The sequence below is a fragment of the Ahaetulla prasina genome, chromosome 3 (assembly GCF_028640845.1).
Source record: "Ahaetulla prasina isolate Xishuangbanna chromosome 3, ASM2864084v1, whole genome shotgun sequence".
Classification (NCBI taxonomy): Eukaryota; Metazoa; Chordata; class Lepidosauria; order Squamata; family Colubridae; genus Ahaetulla; species Ahaetulla prasina.
Genome location: NC_080541.1, coordinates 6560785 through 6583619, shown reverse-complemented (window position 1 = coordinate 6583619; position 22835 = coordinate 6560785). Strand labels below are relative to the sequence as shown.

The following is a 22835-nucleotide window of genomic DNA, read 5'->3' as shown; positions in this document are numbered from 1 at the left end:
TCATCCAGGAGCACACACGCTTTTATCCAACGGACGGAAAGAGAAATGTCAACGCCAAAGAAGAGCAGGTAAGACATTCAAAGATGATTCCCAACTTTGGAGAAGTTACTGTACTGATGGTACTTAAATAGACGGTGGTACTTAAATAGATGGTGCATAAACAGAGGGATAGAATCAAGATCACGTGAAGTGTTAATACCACTTTATAATGCCTTGGTAAGGTCACACTTGGAATATTGCATTCAGTTTTGGTCGCCACGATGTAAAAAGGATGTTGAGACTCTAGAAAGAGTGCAGAGAAGAGCAACAAAGATGATTAGGGGACTGGAGGCTAAAACATATGAAGAACTCGCTATGCCTAGTTTAATGAAAAGAAGGACTAGGGGAGACATGATAGCAGTCTTCCAATATCTCAGGGGCTGCCACAAAGAAGAGGGAGTCAAACTATTCTCCAAAGCACCTGAGGGTAGAACAAGAAGCAATGGGTGGAAACTAATCAAGGAGAGAAGCAACCTAGAACTAAGAAGAAATTTCCTGACAGTTAGAACAATTAATCAGTGGAACAACTTGCCTGCAGAAGTTGTAAATGCTCCAACACTGGAAATTTTTAAGAAAATGTTGGATAGCCATTTGTCTGAAACGGTGTAGGGATTCCTGCCTGGGCAGGGGGTTGGACTAGAAGACCTCCAAGGTCCCTTCCAACTCTGATATTATTATTATTATAAATGTTTCCACCTTAGGGATTGATATTTGTAAGGGGGATTTTTTTTCTCTCTCCTGTAGACGTTTCATTACCCAACTAGGTAACACCATCAATCTTAGAAGGGCATGGGGATTGTGGGGTGGAGAAGGAGGAGGAGGAATGTGGGGCCTTTGATGTTCTTTGAGATTGGTTGTTTTCCTGGAGACATTTCATTACCCAACTAGGTAACATCATCAGTGTGCTAGAAGGGAGTGGGGTTTGTGGAATGGAAGAGGAGGACGACAATGAGGTCCTTGGTGCTCTCTGAGCTTGGATGTATTTGTTGCGGTCCGTCAGCAGCCTACGGAGCTGGCAATGGAGTCAGACAGCGATGAGGCTGAGGTGAGGCCAGGGCCATCGGGAAGTGAGGTGCGGACTCCAGAGCCCGATAGTAGTGAGGCAGAGGAACAGGAGGAGCCTGTTCTTGATGCACGCATAAGAAGAGCTGCCAAAAGGCAAGAGCAGCTCAAGCAGAGAGGACAACTCAGGAGTAAAGCCAAGAGATGATTGGCCCCTCCCATAAAGCTTAATAACAGACCAGCACCTGTGTTTCAGCTTGCCGGAAAACAACGTTATAGCTGCGTCCTCTGCTTCGTCGACGTCTTTTTTTTTGTGTGGCTTCTGGACATTTGCCAGGAAGGGCCTTTGGCAGTTTGCCTAATTGGACTAAGGTTTGTGAGATAACTGAGGAATTTGTGTTGGGAGGCATTTGTTTTACTTTGAGTTGAACGACGCTTGGAATGAAGTAATTCCCAGCTGTTCGAATAAAGTTTGTTTTTCCATGGACTAAGTTTGTTACTACCTACTTGGGCCTGGGCCAAACAGTATTCTTGCAGACGTTTCATTACCCAACTAGGTAACATCATCAATGCTAGAAGGCCATGGGGCTTGTAGGGTGGAGGAGGAAGACTGTGGGGTCCTTGGTGCTCTCTGAGTTGTTTTTATTGAAGACATTTCATGACCCAACTAGAGAACATCATCAGGGCTAGAAAGGAATGCAGTTTGCTCTCCTTAAACACTAGTGGCTGACCCTATCAGTGTGGGTGGAAGTGCTGGAGAAGTCTTTTTGTTCCCCTCTTGGCTTTTCAATTGTCTTTTAAATGGTATGTAAACATTGTTCATCTCTATGTGCCAGTTGATGGCTTATTTATCTTTTGTTACCTAGTTGAGTAATGAAACATCTGCAGGAAAACCACCCCAGCTCAGAGAGGACCAAGAACCCCTCACTTCAATCATGAGCTACCAATATTCTCATGCAACGTTTGGATGTGTCAGAAAATCTTGGGAAAATAACTCCCCGTTGTTTGCATCCAAAACAGCTGGGCTGGCATTAAGCAGTTCAACGCGGAAAGCGCTCCTTCGCTCCACTGGTAGCCTCCCACCAGTTGAGCAGCTAAAGTGAATTCTAAATGTTAAATTCACCCGTGGGATTAATCTGAAAATTAAAATAAGGAAGCGCCGCTCCGCTGGGTTTTTAAGAGAACGGAGACAATAAAGCTGGTGTTCTCCAGATGTGTTAGCGGGGCCGAAGGGTTGCAACCACAATGTATCTGGAAGATACCACAAGGCAGCAGAAACGACATCTGTAGCGCCACAGCTGTAAACCATTTTTATCTCACACAAGCCCCCTAAAATCGCCAAGGAGATGAGTCAAAAAGAAAGGGCCTTAAGACCTGGAAAATTAGCTACAGGAAATCCTCGACTTACGACCACAAATTCTCACAAATTTCTATTGCTAAATGAATCAGCTGTTAAGTGAGCTTTGCCCCATTTTTACGGCCTTTCTTCCCGCCTTTAAGCGAATCACCGCAGTTCTTAAGTTAGTAACACGGCTGTTGAATGAAGCTGGCTGCCCCTTTGCTTGTCGGAAGGTCGCAAAAAGGGATCGTGTGACCCCGGAACATAAATACGAAACCATTGCCAAGTGTCCAAATTTAGATCACGTGATCCTGGGGATGCGAAAACTATCCTAAGTGTGAAAAACGGTCATAGGACACTTTTTCAGTCCTGTTGTTAACTGCAAAGGGTCACTAAATGAACCGTTGTAAGTCAAGGGCTACCTGTATGACAATGAAAGAAATGATAAAATTAAAGAAAGCAGCAGAACTGGATTTAATCTCGGGATCTTATATTAACCATGGAGTGGTGCGGTGGCCGAGAGGTGGAGCTGTCGCCTCACTATCAGGAGGCTGTGAATTCGATCCTAGGTAGAGGCAGATATTTCTCTCTCTGGGCAGAATGAGAATATATCTGCTGAACAAAACAACGCACTGGCGACAGGAAGGGCATCCGGCCAGTAAACACTCAGCTCCATTCAGTTGCCCAGACTGCACCCTGCAGAGGATTATGGGGTCATTAAAAGACGATGATGATCTTATAATTAACCGCGATACCATCTCTTTCCTACTAAGCAAAGACTCTTAAAAGCAATTTTCAACATGTTGAAGGTAGCATCTAGATTTGGGTCAGTTAAAGAGTGACCTGAGGTGACTCTTGATCTGCCTGGGAAGTTACTTACAGGACAGGCAACGATTCATTTAACGACCCTTCAAAGTTACAACAGAAGAGAAAAAAGTAACGATTTATGATGATTTTGCACACTTACGGCCATGGCAGCATCCCGGTAGTCGCGTGATTTAACATTCGGATGCTCGAACACTGACTCATAGTTATGACGGTTGCAGAGTCCCGGGGTCACCTGATCCTCTGTTGCGACCTTCTGAAGAGTCCAAGGGGAAGCCAGATTCACTTAACAACCTGGTTACCAAAGCAACTGCTGCACTGATTCAGTTAACAACCGTAAAAATGAGGCAAAACTCACTTACCCTTCCATTCCCCGATATCTTGTCAGAGCTGAAGAAGCTTCTTGAATGAGAAGCGAAACGTCTTCAAAAGGGGGGAAAAAAAACACTCCAAGAAAATCCAGTTGCCTCCTGAAAAAGCACCTTTGGGAAAACTCGCTTAACGAAAGAAATTCTGGGCTCAGTTGTGGTCGGAAGTCGAGGACTATCGACGCTATCAGTATTTCCGTACTGAGATTAACAACGCCGTAACGTCTGGACCGCTGACTTGACGGAAGCCAACAAACATAAAAAACTTGAAAATGAGAAAACTGCAAACCTACCACTTCGAAGGGAGAGAGAGAGAGAGTTCGTGTGGGAGTCACGGGGAAAACCCAGGTACTTTTTGCACTCCAAGGCAAGGCCACGGCCAGCACAGGCATGAGAAGGCCGCACCTGCAGTTGGCACCAGCTACAAGGTGGAGGCTAAACCAGATCTTGCACAATTTCGACCTCACAGATCCGCGAGATCTCCAGCCTTTGGCAAACCGGGTCAACTCAGTTCACTCCACGGCTCTCCGTGTCATCTTCCAATCTTTACTCCAGGTGTGCAACTGTCTGATTCCAAGGAGTGTCTGTCTGTCCGTCCTTCCCTTTTCCTCCCTCCCTCCATATTCCTTATCTTCCTTTCCTTTCATCCATTTATCTATCTCCATCCATATCTATCTATCTATCTATCTATCTATCTATCTATCTATCTATCTATCTATCTATCTATCTATCCATCCATCCATCCCTATCTATCTATCTATCTATCTATCTATCTATCTATCTATCTATCTATCTATCTATCTATCTATCTATCTATCTATCTATCTATCTATCTATCTATCTATCTATCTATCTATCATTATCCATCCATCTCTATCTATCTAACTACGTATCTATCAATCATTCTGATTCTATGTATCTGTATCTATCTATCTATCTATCCATCCATATCTATCTATCCATCCATCCATCCACCCACCCATCCACTTATATCTATCTATCTATCTATCTATCTATCTATCTATCTATCTATCTATCTATCTATCTATCTATCTATCTATCTTCCTTCCTTCCTTCCTTCCTTCCTCTTTCTTCTTCCTTCCCCTCTTTCCTTCTTTTTCCTTCCTTGCTCTCTTCCCATGTTCCCTTCTTGTTCTTTGCTTTCCCCTTTCCTGTCCCTTCTTGCATGCTCAAATGCAAAAGGAGAAACATTCCTCCTTTTGGTTTGTTTTTAGTTTGTTTTGATAGCCTTCTGCCAGCAAAAATGCCCCCCCCCCGCTCTGTTTTCGCTGGCAGAGGGCTGCAGGAGGCCATCGCAGCCAAAAGCTATTTTTCAGGATGGCCCTGCGGGCCAGATCTAAACACCCCATAGCCAGTGGTGGGATTTAGCCAGTTCGCACCTATTCAGAAGAACCGGTTGTTAACTTTCTAAGCAGTTCGGAGAACCGGCTGTTGGAAGAAATCTTATTTTGTTTTTCCCCACTTTACAGGGCTAATCCTGTAAGGAAGGCAGGAAGGAAACATTCTGGTGTTTCTAGCCTAATCTTTATTGCTCTACTTACAGAAACTGCCTCTCTGGTTAAGCCTTGTTACATTGTAACAGCTAAGGCAAAGCATCCATCGACCTGAGTGACATTGAGTTGGCCACGCCCACACGATCACATGACCACCGAGCAACACCTACCCAGCTGGTCATTAGGGCAGAGAATCGGTTGTTAAATTATTTGAATCCCACCACTGCCCCTGGCCCCCGGGCCTTGAATTTGACACCCCTGGACTAAGACAAGAGGCCCCCAACATGTTGGGTATTGGGGACCGGTTCCATGGAGAGGTATTTTTCTGTGGGGAGGACTGTGGTTTTCCACACTTGCATGGACCACTGCTAGACAGGCCATGGACTCAGGCGTGAAATGCTCCCGGTTCGCACTGGATCGCCTGATCCATTAGTGATGGCGGTGGGTGGTTCGGACAACCGGTAGCAAAAATCTCTGCCCCAACCCCATGCCCAGATGAGTCATGCAATCATCAGAGGTTGTTGTTGTTTTTTTTTTACTTTTAAAAACATTTTTTCTTCGGCCGAAAAAATGCTTTTAAAAGTAAAAAAAAAAGCCTCTGATGATCGCACAGCTCAGCTGGGATCGTCAGAACCTTTTAAAAGCATTTTTTTCTACCACCTTTTTGGCCGAAGTGGTTGTAGAAAAAATGCTTTTAAAGGGTTCTGGCGATCAGACAACTCAGCTGGGATCATCAGAACCCTTTAAAAGCATTTTTTTCTACAACCTCTTCAGCTGAAGTGGTTGTAGAAAAAATGCTTTTAAAGGGTTCTGGCGATCAGACAACTCAGCTGGGATCATCAGAACCCTTTAAAAGCATTTTTTTCTACCACCTTTTTGGCCGAAGTGGTTGTAGAAAAAATGCTTTTAAAGGGTTCTGGCGATTAGACAACTCAGCTGAGATCATCAGAACCCTTTAAAAGCATTTTTTTCTACCACCTTTTTGGCCGAAGTGGTTGTAGAAAAAATGCTTTTAAAGGGTTCTGGCGATTAGACAATTCAGCTGAGATCATCAGAACCCTTTAAAATCATTTTTTTCTACCACCTTTTTGGCCGAAGTGGTTGTAGAAAAAATGCTTTTAAAGGGTTCTGGCGATCAGACAACTCAGCTGGGATCATCAGAACCCTTTAAAAGCATTTTTTTCTACCACCTTTTTGGCCGAGGTGGTTGTAGAAAAAATGCTTTTAAAGGGTTCTGGCAATTAGACAACTCAGCTGAGATCATCAGAACCCTTTAAAAGCATTTTTTTCTACAACCTCTTCGGCCGAAGAGGTGGTAAAAAAAATGCTTTTAAAGGGTTCTGGCAATCAGGCAACTCAGCTGGGATTGTCAGAATCCTTTAAAAGCATTTTTTCTACCTCTTCAGCCAAAGAGGTTGTAGAAAAAATGCTTTTAAAAGTACAAAAAAAAAAAGTTGGCCAAGCCCACCCAGTCACATTACCCCCACCACCAAGCCACGCCCACAGAACTGGTACTAACAAATTTTACATTTCACCCCTGCATGGACTGGTACCGGGCTGCGGACTACAGGTTGGGGAGCCCCGACCTAATAAAAATGCCGAGTCTTCTAAGCAGGGTTGAAATCTTCATGTTCTTCTAAAATTGGGAAGAGGAGAGCTTTAAGTCACGCAGGGCAACGTGAAGCAATGGCACCGACCAACATTTGAAGCTGTCCTACAGGATCTCGGGTTAGTATCCACAGGAGACACCTGGACAGACTTTAATAACAACAACAACGTGTCTTCATTGCACACCTTCACGAAGGCGAGGTACAGATCAAAAGAAAAACACAACCGTTGCAAAATTCTGCTTCGCCAAATTAGTTCACGGCTCAGTTGTGCCCCCCACCCACCCCTGAGTCAAAACCAATATTCAAAATCAAAACAAATCAAAGACAACCACGCGTATATTTAAAGGAACGCCTTAGGAGGGTTGAAGAGTTTGCAAACAGCCGTAATTAATATAAATAGTATCTTGAGAACTATCCATCTCCATGAAAGTAAAATAATGTAATTAAAGCCTAGAGGTATGATGGTGAACCTATGGCATGCGTGCTAGAAGTGACATGTACAGCCCTGGACACGCGAACCGTTGCCTGTTGCTCTTCCGGGTCCTGGCGAGAGGCAGCTGGTCTTCACCCATGTGGGAGCGCCAGAAACAGGAAGAGCAGCCGCCCGGTGAGCAGGCACATGCCGGACAGCTGCTCTTCCCATTTCCCCCTGGACTTTTGGTTTCTCGAGCACACATATGCCTGCAAAGACCAGCTGGCCGGTGCGCATGTATGCACCGAAAACTGGAAGATTATCTTCCCAGCATGTGCATGCGCACTGGCAGGCTACTCTTCCGGTTTGCTCACTGGCCAGCTGGTCTTCGCACGCGCATGTGTACCGGAAAGGGTGCGCAACTTGGGTGTTCTCCTGGATGGACGGCTGTCGTTTGAAGATCACTTGACGGCCATCTCCAGGAGAGCTTTTTACCAGGTTCGCCTGGTCCGCCAGTTGCGCCCCTTTCTTGACCGGGATGCCTTATGCACGGTCACTCATGCTCTCGTCACTTCTCGCCTGGATTATTGCAATGCTCTCTACATGGGCTACCCCTGAGGTGCACCCGGAGACTTCAGCTAGTCCAGAATGCAGCTGCGCGGGTGATTGACGGAGCACCACGTTGCTCCCGGGTAACACCACTCCTGCGCAGTCTGCACTGGCTACCTGTGGTCTTCCGGGTGCGCTTCAAGGTTTTGGTTACCACCTTCAAAGCGCTCCATTGCTTAGGGCCGGGGTACTTACGGGACCGCCTGCTGTTTCCATATGCCTCCCACCGACCCGTACGCTCTCACAGAGAGGGTCTTCTCAGGGTGCCATCTGCCAAACAGTGTCGGCTGGCGGCCCCCAGGGGAAGGTCCTTCTCTGTGGGAGCACCTACCCTCTGGAATGAACTTCCCCCCGGTTTGCGCCAATTGCCTGACCTTTGGACCTTTCGCCGGGAACTGAATTCTATTTATTTATCCAAGCGGGACTGGCCTGATTTTTAAACTCTAAATTTTAAATTTTAAATTTAAATTTTATTGGGTATTTTATAGGGTCAATTGGACGGTTTTAATTTCGGCCTTTTATTGAATAAGTTTTTTAATTGTTATTTTAGTGTGTATATTAATTGTTTTAAATGAAGGCTGTACACCGCCCTGAGTCCTTCGGGAGAAGGGCGGGATAAAAGTTTAATTAATTAAATAAATAAATAAAATAAATAAACCAGAAGACCAGCTGGCTGGTGTGCATGTGTGCGCCAGAAACTGGAAGATCATCTTCCCAGCGTGCGCATGCGCACTGGCCGGCTACTCTTCCGGTTTGCTCACCGGCCAGCTGGTCTTAGCACGCGCATGTGTGCCAGAAACCAGAAGATCAGGTGGCCGGTGCGCATGCGCGCATCAGAAACTGGAAGAGCAGCCTCCCGGTGCGTACATGTGCACTGGGCGGCTGCTCTTCTGGTTCCTGGCACACACACGTGTGCTCTCCCATGTCGGCACTCGGTGCCCAAAAGGTTCACCAAGACTGGCCTAGAGTAACTCATTAGCAAAATACAGATCGTCCTCGGCATACGACCACAACGGAGCCCCAAATCTCTTGCCCTTAAGCAACACAGTTAAGTGAATCACATCCCATTGTACGACCTTTCTCTCCACCGTTGTTAAGTGAACCGCTTGACATTTGTTAAGTTAGTCCCATGATTGTTAAGTGAATCTGGTTTCCCCATGGACGCTGCTTATTGGAAGGTCGCAAAAGGGGATCACATGACCCGGAGGACACTGCAACCGTCATAGGGGGCACCTACCCTCTGGAATGAGCTTCCCCCAGGACTTTGACAACGTCCTGACCTCCAGACCTTTCGCCGCGAGCTTAAAACAGATCTATTCTTCCGAGCAGGACTGGCTTAATAGGGTTTTTAAACATGGATTTTATTGGGGTTTATTTTATATTTTGTATTTTATTTTAAATTTAGGCTATTGGAATAAGTTTTTTAAATAGTGTTTTTTATTGAAATGTATTGTATTATTTTATCTGCCTGTTCACCGCCCTGAGTCCTTCGGGAGAAGGGTGGTATAAAAATTAAATAATAATAATAATAATAATAATAATAATAATAATAATAATAATAATAATAATAATAATAATATTATTATTATTATTATTATTATTATTATTATTATTATTATTATTATTATTATTATTATTATTATTATAAATGGGAGTCAGTTGCCAGGCATCTTGAATTTTGGTCACGTGACCATGGGGATGCTGCCACGGTTGTAAGCCTGAAAAACGGTTGCAAGTCACTTTTTTCAATGCTGTCGTAACATTGAACAATCACTGGACAAGCCGTTGTAAGTCGAGGACTACCTGTACTAGGTAGAAAACCAGAAAAATACAACACAGATGAGAAGCCTTATGACCGTTGCCGCATCCCCGTGGTTACGTGATCAAAATTCAGACGCTTGGCAACCGACTTATATTGAGGACCGGTTGTAGCATCCTGGGGATCATTTAATCCCCTTTGGTGACCTTCAGACAAACGAAGTCAATGGGGAAGCCAGATTCACTTAACAACTGGGTTCCTAACTTAACAAGTGCAGTGATTCACTTAACAACGGTGGCAAGGAAAGAACTCCCTTAACAAGTGTCTTGGTTAGCAACGGCAAGTTTGGGCTCCATTGAGGTCCTAAATCAAGGACTACCTGTAGATCTGAAGGACACCACCTGAGGAGAGATGGAAGATTCACATGTGGTTGGAAAGAGCTTTGGAAGACCTTCAAGGAAGTCCACACCCTAAGCACCCCAAAACCAAAACTGGAAGAAGAAACCAGGAAAAGTCAACTCCTAGTCTTGGGATGTCCCCGTCCGTCATGTCAAGTGGCCTGGAAGAGGTGGACCATCAAGCATCCTGGACACGTTCCAGAACCTGACGCTTTCTTCCAATGCTTCATGTTCTGGAATGTGTCTAGGACGATGATCGATGGTCCACCTCTTCCAGGCCTCTGTTGTGGCCCAGCAGCAGCCAGCAGAGCTGGCAGCAGATTTGGAGAGTGAGGAGGTTGGGGAGGAACATGGGCCAGTCCTGAAATCTAGGGAAGGCTCTGCGTCGGAGGCAGAGACGGGACCAGGGCCGTATGCCAGTTATCAGCTGCCTTCGGAGTCAGACATCAGTGAGGCAGACAAACAGCTGCAGCCTGTTCCCAGCGTGCGCATCCGCAGTTGCCAGATGAAGGGAACAGCTAAAGAACAAGGGTCGACTTGGGAGTAAGGCCACAGGTGGTCGATGAATGACCCCTCCCAGAGGGAATAAAAGAGGAGTGAAAGGGGAGTGTAGTTTGCAGGAGGCAATTAGTTCATTACTGCTTTCTTGCCAATATTGGCCTGGCCGCTCTCCAAGCCTGATAAAGGTCGGTAATTGTGGACTATCTTGAAAGACTTTGCTGGAGAGGAATTCACAGTAAATTAAATAAAAGAGGCTTATCGGGACGAGGACTCTGTTTCATGCTGCTGGGGAAGCCTAGGTCAGAACAGCCTCTTCCAAAGCTTCACTAGGAGGAACAGATCTCCCTTAATCCATCGTGGGTCGCACGGAAGCATTTAAAGCTGAGGGACTTGTTTTGCTAACCGCTCTACCAGAAGAATCCCAATTTCTCAACTTGCAAGAAATTTCTTCCACTTTCAAGCTCTTCTGATGTGGTTGAAGAGCTGCCTTTGAAATGCAGATGGCCCAACGAGACCAGGGTGGTCCTTCTTCATTTCTTGGTGGATCATCCGGCTCTCCGTTCTATTTCTCCCTCCAACCTGAAAAAGTGGCCTTCAACCCCACATCCTTTCTAGCTTCCCTGCTGCACTGGAGCAAAACCCGCCCCTCCTTCCTTCAAGGAACCCGATTTAAGTTCTCAAACCCATCCATCCGTGGTTAAGGACGTAAGATGGGCATGTTCCATCAAAGTCTGTGATTTTAGGAGGTATCTTCCAGAGTACTATGCTTTTTGGTCTTTTAAATTAAGCAAATCTGTGTTTTCTCCTTTTATCCCCCCGTAGGGAGCACTGGTAGACCGTACTTTTTGGAGTATAAGACACACTTCACCCCCTCCCCAAAAGAGGCTAAAAATTTGGGTGGGTCTTATACTCTGAATGTAGCTTTTTTCGAAGTTTTTTTTCAGCCCTAACGAAGCGCCAGTGAAGCTCAGCCTGCTTTTCTCATTGCTTCTCTCTCTGAAGATCAGCTGTGCTTTAGAAGCTTTTTTCCAGCCCTAACGAAGCGCCAGTGAAGCTCAGCCTGCTTTTCTCATTGCTTCTCTCTCTGAAGATCAGCTGTTCTTTAGAAGGTTTTTTCCAGCCCTAACGAAGCGCCAATGAAGCTCAGCCTGCTTTTCTCATTGCTTCTCTCTCTGAAGATCAGCTGTGCTTTAGCAGCTTTTTTCCAGCCCTAACGAAGCGCCAGTGAAGCTCAGCCTGCTTTTCTCATTGCTTCTCTCTCTGAAGATCAGCTGTGCTTTAGCAGCTTTTTTCCAGCCCTAACGAAGCGCCAGTGAAGCTCAGCCTGCTTTTCTCATTGCTTCTCTCTAAAGATCAGCTGTGCTTTAGCAGCTTTTTCCAGCCCTAACGCCAGTGAAGCTCAGCCTGCTTTTCTCATTGCTTCTCTCTCTGAAGATCAGCTGTGCTTTAGAAGCTTTTTTCCAGCCCTAACGAAGCGCCAGTGAAGCTCAGCCTGCTTTTCTCATTGCTTCTCTCTCTGAAGATCAGCTGTGCTTTAGAAGGTTTTTTCCAGCCCTAACGAAGCGCCAGTGAAGCTCAGCCTGCTTTTCTCATTGCTTCTCTCTCTGAAGATCAGCTGTTCTTTAGAAGGTTTTTTCCAGCCCTAACGAAGCGCCAATGAAGCTCAGCCTGCTTTTCTCATTGCTTCTCTCTCTGAAGATCAGCTGTGCTTTAGCAGCTTTTTTCCAGCCCTAACGAAGCGCCAGTGAAGCTCAGCCTGCTTTTCTCATTGCTTCTCTCTCTGAAGATCAGCTGTGCTTTAGCAGCTTTTTTCCAGCCCTAACGAAGCGCCAGTGAAGCTCAGCCTGCTTTTCTCATTGCTTCTCTCTCTGAAGATCAGCTGTGCTTTAGAAGCTTTTTTCCAGCCCTAACGAAGCGCCAGTGAAGCTCAGCCTGCTTTTCTCATTGCTTCTCTCTCTGAAGATCAGCTGTGCTTTAGAAGGTTTTTTCCAGCCCTAACGAAGCGCCAGTGAAGCTCAGCCTGCTTTTCTCATTGCTTCTCTCTCTGAAGATCAGCTGTGCTTTAGAAGCTTTTTTCCAGCCCTAACGAAGCGCCAGTGAAGCTCAACCTGCTTTTCTCATTGCTTCTCTCTCTGAAGATCAGCTGTGCTTTAGCAGCTTTTTTCCAGCCCTAACGAAGCGCCAGTGAAGCTCAGCCTGCTTTTCTCATTGCTTCTCTCTCTGAAGATCAGCTGTGCTTTAGAAGCTTTTTTCCAGCCCTAACGAAGCACCAGTGAAGCTCAGCCTGCTTTTCTCATTGCTTCTCTCTCTAAAGATCAGCTGTGCTTTAGCAGCTTTTTTCCAGCCCTAACGAAGCGCCAGTGAAGCTCAGCCTGCTTTTCTCATTGCTTCTCTCTAAAGATCAGCTGTGCTTTAGCAGCTTTTTTTCAGCCATAACGAGGCATAACTAGCAAGCGAAGCTCAGCCTGCTTTTCTCACTGCTTCTCTCTCCAAAGATCAGCTGTGATTTAGAAGCTGTTTTTTATCCCCAAGCAGGGGATAAAACCAAACTGAACAACTGTTGCGTGAAAGGTTGTAAAACAGGGAAAAAATTCACTTTACAACCGTCTCACTTAGCAATGGAAATTTTGGGTTGCATTGTGGTCGTAAGTCGAGGACTACCTGTACTGGTTTGGCACAAACTGTCTACTTAACAAAGATAGTCCTCAGGTTGTGACCATTTGCTCAACGACTGCTTGAAATCATTTGGGGTGCTGACCACTGATCTTTGAAGTTCTGACTGCTGCAATGCCACTGTGGGATCAAAATTTGGGCGCTGGGAGACTGGCTGGCATTTATGACCGATTGCCATGTCCCATGGACACATTCTCCTTCCCAGCTGACCCTCGCTATCCTTGTCCCCCCCACTGCTAGCCTGGGTTCAAGAAAGAGAGGCAGGCTGCTCAGCGCAGGAGAAACAAAGTCCTCACTTAATGGCAGCAACCTGGATAGCTGGAACCGCCGTCTCTAAGCCATGCGGTCGTGTGAGATTTTGTTTAATGACCGCTTCGCTTAGTGATGGAAATTCCTGCCCCAAATAGGGTCATAACCCAAGGACTACCTGTACGTCCACTTTGAAAAATAAAATAAAATAAACTTCTTTGTTTTTTTCAGGAATTTATCCTTATCGGAATTGCACTTTTTAAATCCAAGCCTAACCCATTAAGTTTCCTGAATAAACGCAAAAGGAAAAGGTTTTTTTTTTCTTTAAACTATTCCCATTCGTAAAACCATTACTTAGCGCCGTTCATTATAACGTTTTAATTGCAGCAACTCAATAACGAATTTCAAGGTTTCACCATTGCTGTGTTTCTGAGGAAAACTGTTTAGCATCAGGCTGGGGGGTTGAAGTTGCAATCCTCACAAAGTCAAAATGTTTTTTAAAAAAACAATTTGACCAAATGGTTTAATTGCTTCGAATATCACTTTTCCTGTGTCATTCAACCAGGTTGGTGTCATCGGGCAATAATCCAGCGGCCTACATTACTAGCTTGAATTTAGGCCAACTCGTAAACCAAATAAAGACCGTAAGTTGTAAATTCAACAAGGAAGAATAGAAGATAGAATAACAGAGTTGGAAGGGATCTTTAGAGGTCTTCCAGTCCAACCCCCTGCTTAGGCAGGAAACCCTACACCACAATATTTGAATAACTCAATTATTTCTCCCAAAAACAACTTTTCCCACCTAAAGAGCTACAGAGATTCTAGCAGCCGTCACTTAATGAAGAATAATCCACGTTTAGAAACAGATTGTAATTTTCACCCATATTAAACAACAACATGACAGGAATTATTTTATCTTCTTTTCCTAGGAACAGATCACAAATTACTGAAAGGGATTTATTTACAGGTCGTAACTCACAACCGCAATTGAGCCCAAAATTTCTGTTGCTAAGCGAGACAGTTGTGAAGTTAACTTTGACCCATTTTACGATCTTTTCTTGCCACGGATGTTAAGTGAATCGCTGCATTTGTTAAGTGAATAACATGGTTGTTAGGTGAATCTGGCTTCTCTGTTGACTTCGCTTGTCAGAAAGTCGCGAAAGGGGATCCCATGACCCCAGGACACTGCATTTGTCATAAGTATGAGTCAGTTGCCAAGAATTTTGATCGCAAACAGCCCTGAGTGTGAAAAACGGTCCTAAATCACTTTTTTCGGGGGCGTTGTAACTTTTGAACGGTCACTAAATGAACTGTTAGTGGAGGGCTACCTGTACATTTCAAGCGGGAGCAGCTGCCTACAGGTTGCAAATCTTCCTGCCTCTCCTTGTGGTGTCTTTTCCTTTCTCCCACAAACTGGCCGCCGTTTCATCCATTCAGCCGAAAATCTACTCTTCCCATTCTCGTATTGCGGAAACTCCCAATAATGGACACCAAACCCGCTCTCCACAATTCTAATACTGGAAAAATCCCAGATCCATCCAAAACCACGAGCGACGGATGAATTTAACGACGGGTGGAAATTGAAAACGTCTTGTTGTGCCTCGCTCGCCCCCCTCTCCGCAGCCGGGCCCCCCTCATCTCCTGTTATCTCAGCCAGAGACGGATAATGAAGACGAACGGCCTGGCATGCCTCCAGCCCCCAGTCCTGGCACCATGCCCGGACAGACTGAGCAAGACGAATGGCCAGGCATGCCTTCAGCCCCCAGTCCTGGCACCATGCCCGGACAAACGGAGCAAATAAACCCCTCCCCCACAGCATGTGAACATGAGCAACAGGAAGCCAGTCACAAGCTGGAATTGCCGGCAGCTGGATGGTGGAGGGATCCACGCTTCCGGAGAATGGAGAGGCGACGTCAGCAAAAGGAAGGGAGGGGCAGGCCTGGATAAGTGCTGAGTCATGGAGCCACACCCCATGGCCTATATGAAGGATCTGCTTTCTGGCATTCTTTGAGTCAGGCAAGTCTAATTTGGATTGCTGAAGTCACATCTTGGACTCCAGTCTGCCCTGAGAACTCTGACAGAACTTTGGCAAAGCTGCAGAGGCTTTGTGGCCACGCTTGATACAGACTTCCCCGACCCGGCCGTCAGAGGAGGAGTGGGACACGACACGTCTTCAGCAGCATGCCTGAAGCTGGCGTCTCAAATAAAGCAGCTCCTCTACTTTTTACGACAATCCACCCCATCATCCTTCAGCGCTGGGTGACTTACCAAAATTAGAACCGATTTCCAGAACGGTGCCCGATATAGCCCAACGCCGCGCCAAATAATTTCATCTCCATTCTTGGATATCCATCCTTGGTACCTTCGCAAGTCGCAATGCGCCAGCCACACCTGGAAAGGAAAAGAGGCGGGTTGAGATTCTACAGCCGCCGAACGGAACCTTCAAATGGCTCAGTCCTCGAATTCACAACCGTTCGTTCAGTGACTGTTCGGATTTAACGATGGCCCTGAAAAAAATGTTTTCTCGCTATAAATGGGAAGGCTCCTTTATGGTCGTACTTCAAGGACGGAAGACAAAACTTCTGGTCCCAAAGACCGACCCAGATGGGATCCTGGAACATCAATGACTATGCAATGCAATTGTGGGACGCTGCCCTCCCCCCAAAAGGATTAAATATTTCAGGGAAAATTAAAAAATATTATATTTCCCCATAGGAAGAAACATGCTCTTATAGACAGAAAGCAGACTCAGTCTTTCTTAATAACCCCCAGCAGATTAGATTAGAATAGAATAACAGAGTTGAAAGGGGCCTTGGAGGTCTTCTAGTCCAACCCCCTGCTCAGGCAGGAAACCAGGGGTGAAATGTAAAATTTGTTACTACCAGTTATGTGGGCGTGGCTTGGTGGTGGGGGTAATGTGACTGGATGGGCGTGGCCAACTTTTTTTTTTTTTACTTTTAAAAGCATTTTTTCTAAAACCTCTCAAGAGGTTGTAAAAAAATGCTTTTAAAAGGCTCTGATGATCCCAGCTGAGCCATGTGATCTTTTTTTTTACTTTTAAAAGCATTTTTTCAGATGAAGAAAAAATGCTTTTAAAAGTAAAAAACAAAACAAAACCAAAAACCTCTGATGATCGCATGGCTCAGCTGGGCATCCGGGGGGTGGGGGGGGGTTGCAGTGATTTTTGCTACCAGTTCTCTGAACCACTTGCCTCCATCACTACCGGATCAGGAGATCTGGTCTGAACTGGGAGCACTTCATCCCTGCAGGAAACCCTATACCAGTGATGGCGAACCAAACCGCAACCCAAAACCCATTTATTTATTGCAAAGTGCCAACATGGCAATTTAACCCGAATATGGAGGCTTTACTACCTAAACTAATGATAAACAAGGCAGAGTTCAAATTGTTCTAAGAAAAACGTGATAAATGCACTTTTACACCCCTTCATTGCTTTTCTGCTTTTGAAACATTATGTTTAGTAACAACAAAAAAGACAAACTTTTGTAATATCATTCCTCTTTCCCTCCCTTTTTTCTCCCTTTTTCCTCCCTCCCTCTTTCTCTGTCTCTCACTTTCCCTCCTCCCTCTGTGTTTCTCTCTCTCTCTTTCTCTTCCTCTCTCTCTCCCCCACCCCCCAGGGTGGGGTGGGAAGAAACCCCTGAACTGATGCTGGGTGATAGGAAACTATTTATCCCTTGATGCCGATGAGTCAACCAGGAACAAACAGTACTTCAACTCTAGTTAAGCAGTTGATTTGCCTGCTACGAAGAGGCATAGAAGCCCTCGCTGGTTTTATATCCTGTGGGGTGTGGCTCCATGACTCAGCACTTCCTAGGCCTGCCCCACCCGCTTCTGTTGTTCCTGCCTCTCCTGCCTATGAAACCTAGGGTCCAGCCAGGCCTGATTGCCATCAGCTGGGTCTGGAGGCGTCGCCTGGGGGGAAAGAGTCAGGGAACGGAGGCCTCGTTATCTCCTCCACCTGGCCTGCCTCTGGCTCCTGGAGCTGAGCCAGGGAAGCGGTGCTCCCGAGGTAAGTCCTGATGGTCCTTCCCCCTCACTTTCCAAGTCACTTTCTGGCAGGGGGCCCAGCTTGGGGGGTGCAGGCACTACAGCAGCTCTGCAGGAAAAGCAACTGACATCTGGGAGGCGAGAGTGAGCTGATATAATGGGCTCCAGGAGAAGGGGACCCCGTCTCCCCCATTGTGAAATGCGCCAAATTTCACTCTGCTGTGCAAGGCGCTGCGAGAGCAGTGGGCAGGCCATGGAGGCAGCAACAGCAAATGTACCGCGAAGGCGGAATGCCCTTTCGCGCAAAGGCAAGTGCTTCGCTCCTGCACCAACTTTCTTTTCAACGGCAAGAAACGCGATGGAGCTGGGTTGGGGCGATGGCGCGCGTGCCCACAGAGAGGGCTCCGAGTGCCACCTCTGGCACGCGTGCCCTAGGTTCGCCACCACTGAATATAATTTCAGACAAACGGTTGTCCAATTTCTTCGTAAAAACTTTCCAGCGTTGGGAGAATTCACAACTTCTGGAGGCAAGTTGTTCCACAGGTTCATTATTCTAACTGTCAGGAAATTTCTCCTTAGATTGGGCCAGCCTATTCCCAAGACAAAAAAATTCAGTTCCAGGTGATGTGACAACAAAGACATCGATAAAAGTGGAAATAATACCTGTCCATTAAGAAAGGTAATACCTGTGTTTTTCCCAAAGTAAGACGGGGCCTTGTATTAATTTTTGCTCCAAAACTCATTATGGTTTATTTTCCGGTTAGGTCTTATTTTGGGGGGAAATACAGTACTAAACACTTCCGTCTGCTGAAGATCTTAGCTGGGGCTTATTTTTGGGCTAGGGCTTATATTACGAGTCTCCTGAAAAATCACGCTAGGCATTCAGGTTTTATTTTCAGGGAAACAGGTTAGATAAAATCAATTACACACGTCCGGCAGGATTAAGACTAAGGAAGTGATAATTAAGACCCATCACGAGCCTTTGCGAAACAAGTAAAAAACAATCCAATCATAAAAACACACAAGGCAAGCCTCCAGATTGCACAATGCTGTAGAAACTGTATTAAAAGTCCACGTGAAACCAAACCCAGTTAAGACAGCTGGCCCAAAACCACAAACCCGGTTGGTTCTGCTTCATCAACACACGGTCCTTCTTTCCGATCAACCTCCAGCCTCCATTTTATTTTTAGCGTCTTTCTCCTGGCTTGGAACTGAACCGAAGTTAGATTTTCCTTCCAACGCAATAATAATATTCAGACTACGAACAGGACCAGACGAGATGCTACCCTAAAACCTATCACCGCTGGATTTTAAAAATAATCTTTCCAGGGAAGTACTGCACATTATCTAATTATTATTTTTTTAGCCTTCCGACCAGAACATTTAACACGATGCCCAACTAAACGAGAATCCTCCTTCGTGATTTGTTCAGTAGGTCGGGCAAAGTTACCTGGCAGCTTGACTAACATTTTGCACAAATCTGCTATTTAATGAAGCTCCTTTTAATTTAATCAACAGAGGAAGTCCGCTAAAAATGGAAGATCTAATCTCTGCAGCCACCTGGATCTTTTTTTCTTGTTCCTGAAAGGCAAGATTTAACTTCACTAATTTTTTTTTGGGGGGGGGGGGACGGGACGACGACAAAATTGTGTTTTTGAAACGGAAATACAGGTAGCTCTCAACTTACAACCACAATTCAGCCCGATAGTTCTGATGCTAAGCGAGACATTTATTAAGGGAGTTTTGCCCCATGTTACGACCTTGCTCGTCAGAGTTGTTAAGTGAACCACTGCCGCTGTTAAGTTAGTCGCACGGTTCTTGAGTGAATCTGCCTTCCCTGTGCTTGTCAGGTGGTCACAAAAAAGGACCAGAAGACACTGCAACCGTCATAAATATGAATCAGAATTTCAATCACGAGGATTGTGCAATGGTCATAAGTGCGAATAACGGTCCTTTTTTTCCCCCCAGGGCCATTGTAACTTTCAACGGTCACTAAATGAACTGTTGTTAAGTCAAGGACCACCTGCACACAGTAAAGTCTTCATGTATTAAATTTGGTTTGATATCTTGTTAAATCAATCTACCAATGAAATAAAATATCTTTTGCAGCAGAGATGTCAAAGTCAAGGCCCGCGGGCCGGATGCGGCCCGTAGGGTGCTTAGATCTGCCTGCGGGACCGGCCTGGAAATATCAAAGGACCGGCCCGATCCGTGGTGCCTATGCTGGCCAAAAAGGGCTGCGGGGAGACCTCGCATAGCCCCCGCGTGGCCCGTTTTCAGCCTCCTGCAGCACTGTTTTTGGCCAGCAGAGTGCTGCAGGTCGTGGAGGTTGAAAACAGGCTGTGCAGAGGCTGCGCGAGTCCCCAACCCCACTTTGGCTGGCAAAGTGTTGGAGGTGGCCGTCCAGGCTGAAAACGGGACACGAGGGGGGGGGTCTGCACGAGGCTGCCCTGTGCCCCATTTTGGCCGGCAGGTGTCCCCGTTCTTTTCTCGCCCCTCTCCCCACGGCTGGGCCAGGGAGGGGAACTACAATGCTGATCCAGCCCTCGAAGAAATCCAATTCGACACCCGTTTTACAGCTCATGAAGTCAGTGCAATCTTATCCAAAACGTACAATGGCTTTTTCAAACAGAATGTTTACTTGTTCATGGTTTGCAGGGACCAGAAAGGATTTTAAGGGCGTCCTTAAAAACAAACCACAAGGATGTCACGAGGACCTTTGAGTGGACCATCACTGCACTTCATGGGGAGAGAAATTTATCCCCAGGTAACCTTCTCACTGGCTTGAGTAGGAGTTCTCATTACTCTTTGTACAACGAGCGCCTTGTCACCTACAACCAGTTGTTGAGAACTTAAACGAGGACTGGATTTTTGTCCTGAACTGAGATGACGGAAGGATTGCAAAGTGAAAGAGAGAGAGAGAGAGATCTTTACTACAGACAGCCCTCGAGTTACAACTTCCAAAACTGGTTGTAGCTGCTACTCATTCAGCACCATCGTAAGTCCGAATGGTCGCTGAAAGGAGCGGTCATTAATTGAGCTCTTTCTGTATCTAGAAGCTGTGGTTGCTCCGTCACTGGAGGTTTTTAAGAAGAGACCGGACAGCCCCTTGTCTGAAATGGTATGGATTCTCCTGCTACAGCAAGGGGTTGGACTAGAAGATCTCCAAGGTCCCTTCCAAAATTATTATTATATGTTCTATGTATGAGTAAGAATTAGGGACTGGCTTAAAAAGGAAACATTCTTTTTAGAAAATGATATGCAAATAGTTAGTCCTCGGCTTACGACCACAACTGAACCCAAAGCTTCTGCAGTGACGCGAGACATTTGTTAGGTTAGTTCTGCTCCATTTTACGACCTTTCTTGCCCCAGTTGTTAAGTGAATCACGGCGGTTAGCAAGCTGGTTGTTAAATGAATCTGGCTTTCCCATGGACTTTGCTTGTCAGGTTGCAAAAGGGGAATCACATGACCTTGGAGCACAGCTTTGGTCAAAACTGGCTTGATTTTTAAAATTGTAATTTAATTTAAATGGATTTTAAATTTTTGTAATTTTATGGGTGTAATTTGTATTTTAAATTTTTTGACAAATTGAGTAAGTTTTTAAGGGTTGTTTTTTAATATTGTATGTGTCTATGTTTATATTTTATTTGGTTGTTCACCATCCTGAGTCCTTCGGGAGAAGGGCGGTATACAAATTAAAATATTATTATTATTATTATTAAAAGTATGAACCAGTGGCCAAGCATCTGAATTTTGATCACATGATCATGGGATGCTACGAAGGTTGTAAATCAAGGACTACCTGTATATATATATATATATTCGTGTATGTTCTTCTTGAAAATAACCGTAATTTTCAGGTTATCATGAAATGCCGGGCTGATCAGCTGACTTAGTTGATTATTTTATCTCAGTTTTAATTTTATTAGGCCATTTTATAATCAGTTTTTAATTTGTCTATATTTATGTTGTTTTAAGTGGCTGTAAACCGCCCTTAGTCCCCCGGGAGAAGGGCGGTATAAAAAATCTAATAAATAAATAAATATGGGAATGCTGTAGGTGTAATATAACTTGATTTTAGCCATGCATCTTAGGATATTCTGAACAGCAAGTTATTTAAATGTGGGTTGAATAGAATGAGGTTTAAGGAGAGGCACAGCTGAAAACACACACTCAATACTTCCCTCATCAATACTTCCTGGTCAAAACACAGTGAGAGAATTTGGATTTGTGGGGTCCTTGGGACTCTCTGAACTTGGCTATTTTCTCGCAGACGTTTCATAACCAAACTATGTAACATCATCAGTGCTATCAAATACTCAAATACTACATCAGCATACATTTCTTTCTATTGCTTAATTTGGATCCCTGCAACCTATTAGACGATTGGGTTGATGCTCTAAAAGAGTTCATCTTCCAACTGTATGGTTTTATAAGCAAAGCAGTACTTTTATTTCACTGATTAAAAAGAAAAATGGGTATAAAAGACCCCTCCAAATTTGGCACCTGATTCCAAAGTGGGAAAATAATCCCAAAACTAGTCTAATTCACAGATCATCCAATGACAGTTTCTAAACTAACTGCATAAACTCTAGAAAAAGTGCAGAGAAGAGCAACCAGGATGAGTAGAAGACTAGAGGTTAAAACATACGAAGAACGGTTGCAGGAACTGGGCATGGCTAGTCTAGTGAACAGAAGGACCAGGGGAGATATGATAGCAGTGTTCCCATATTTGAGGGGCTGCCATAGAGAGGAGGGGGTCAAGCTATTTTCCAAAACACCCGAAGGCCAGGCAAGGAACAATGGATGGAAACTGATCAAGGAGAGATTCAACCTGGAAATAAAGAAAAATTTTCTGGCAGTGAGAACGTCAGAATAGATGCTACTTCAGCAGTTGTAGGAGCTTCATCACTGGAGGCTTTCAAGAAGAGACTGGACTGCCATCTGTCAGAAATGGTTTAGGGTCTCCTGCTTGAGCAGAGAGTTGGACTAGATGACCTACAACAGGGGTCTCCAACTTTGGTCCCTTTAAGACTTGTGGACTTCAATTCCCAGACTCCCACAGCCAGCAAAGCTGGCTGAGGAACTCTGGGATTTGAAGTCCACAAGTCTTAAAGGGACCAAGGTTGGAGAACCCTGACCTATAAGGTTCCCTTCCAACTCTGTTAATCTGTAGTGACTATATCATTCAATAAATCACAATAAAGCAAGTAACAGCTTTGTGCAATACGTGAATCGCAAGACAGCGACGAAAGATGAATTGGTACGCGTAGATATAACCGTAACGAAAAGAACTGGTCTTTTGTGAGGTTTTGCTATTCACGTACAGGGATTGGATTTTGTGAGTCACTCCAAAAGAAAAAAAAGGGTTTCTGCAGGAGGTGTCACTCCTACGGCATCTCGTCTCGGTTTACAAATCCCTGCGAAAGAAACCTGAGCGGTCATCTGAAACCATGTTTACCAAATGCCCTGCAGAGATTCACTCCGACTGGAAGAAGTTCGATTAAACAAAGACAAGCAGACCG

General features: G+C 45.2%; 1 protein-coding gene across 1 annotated transcript in view; it reads right to left on the bottom strand.

Moving 5' to 3' along the window:
• Positions 1-22835, bottom strand: part of PTP4A3 (protein tyrosine phosphatase 4A3) — a 122569-nt gene that overhangs the window by 79394 nt on the left and 20340 nt on the right. The window contains exon 2 of the mRNA XM_058174460.1: positions 15567-15689. The gene's annotated coding sequence lies outside the window, so the exon portion shown is untranslated. The remainder of the gene's footprint in view (positions 1-15566; positions 15690-22835) is intronic.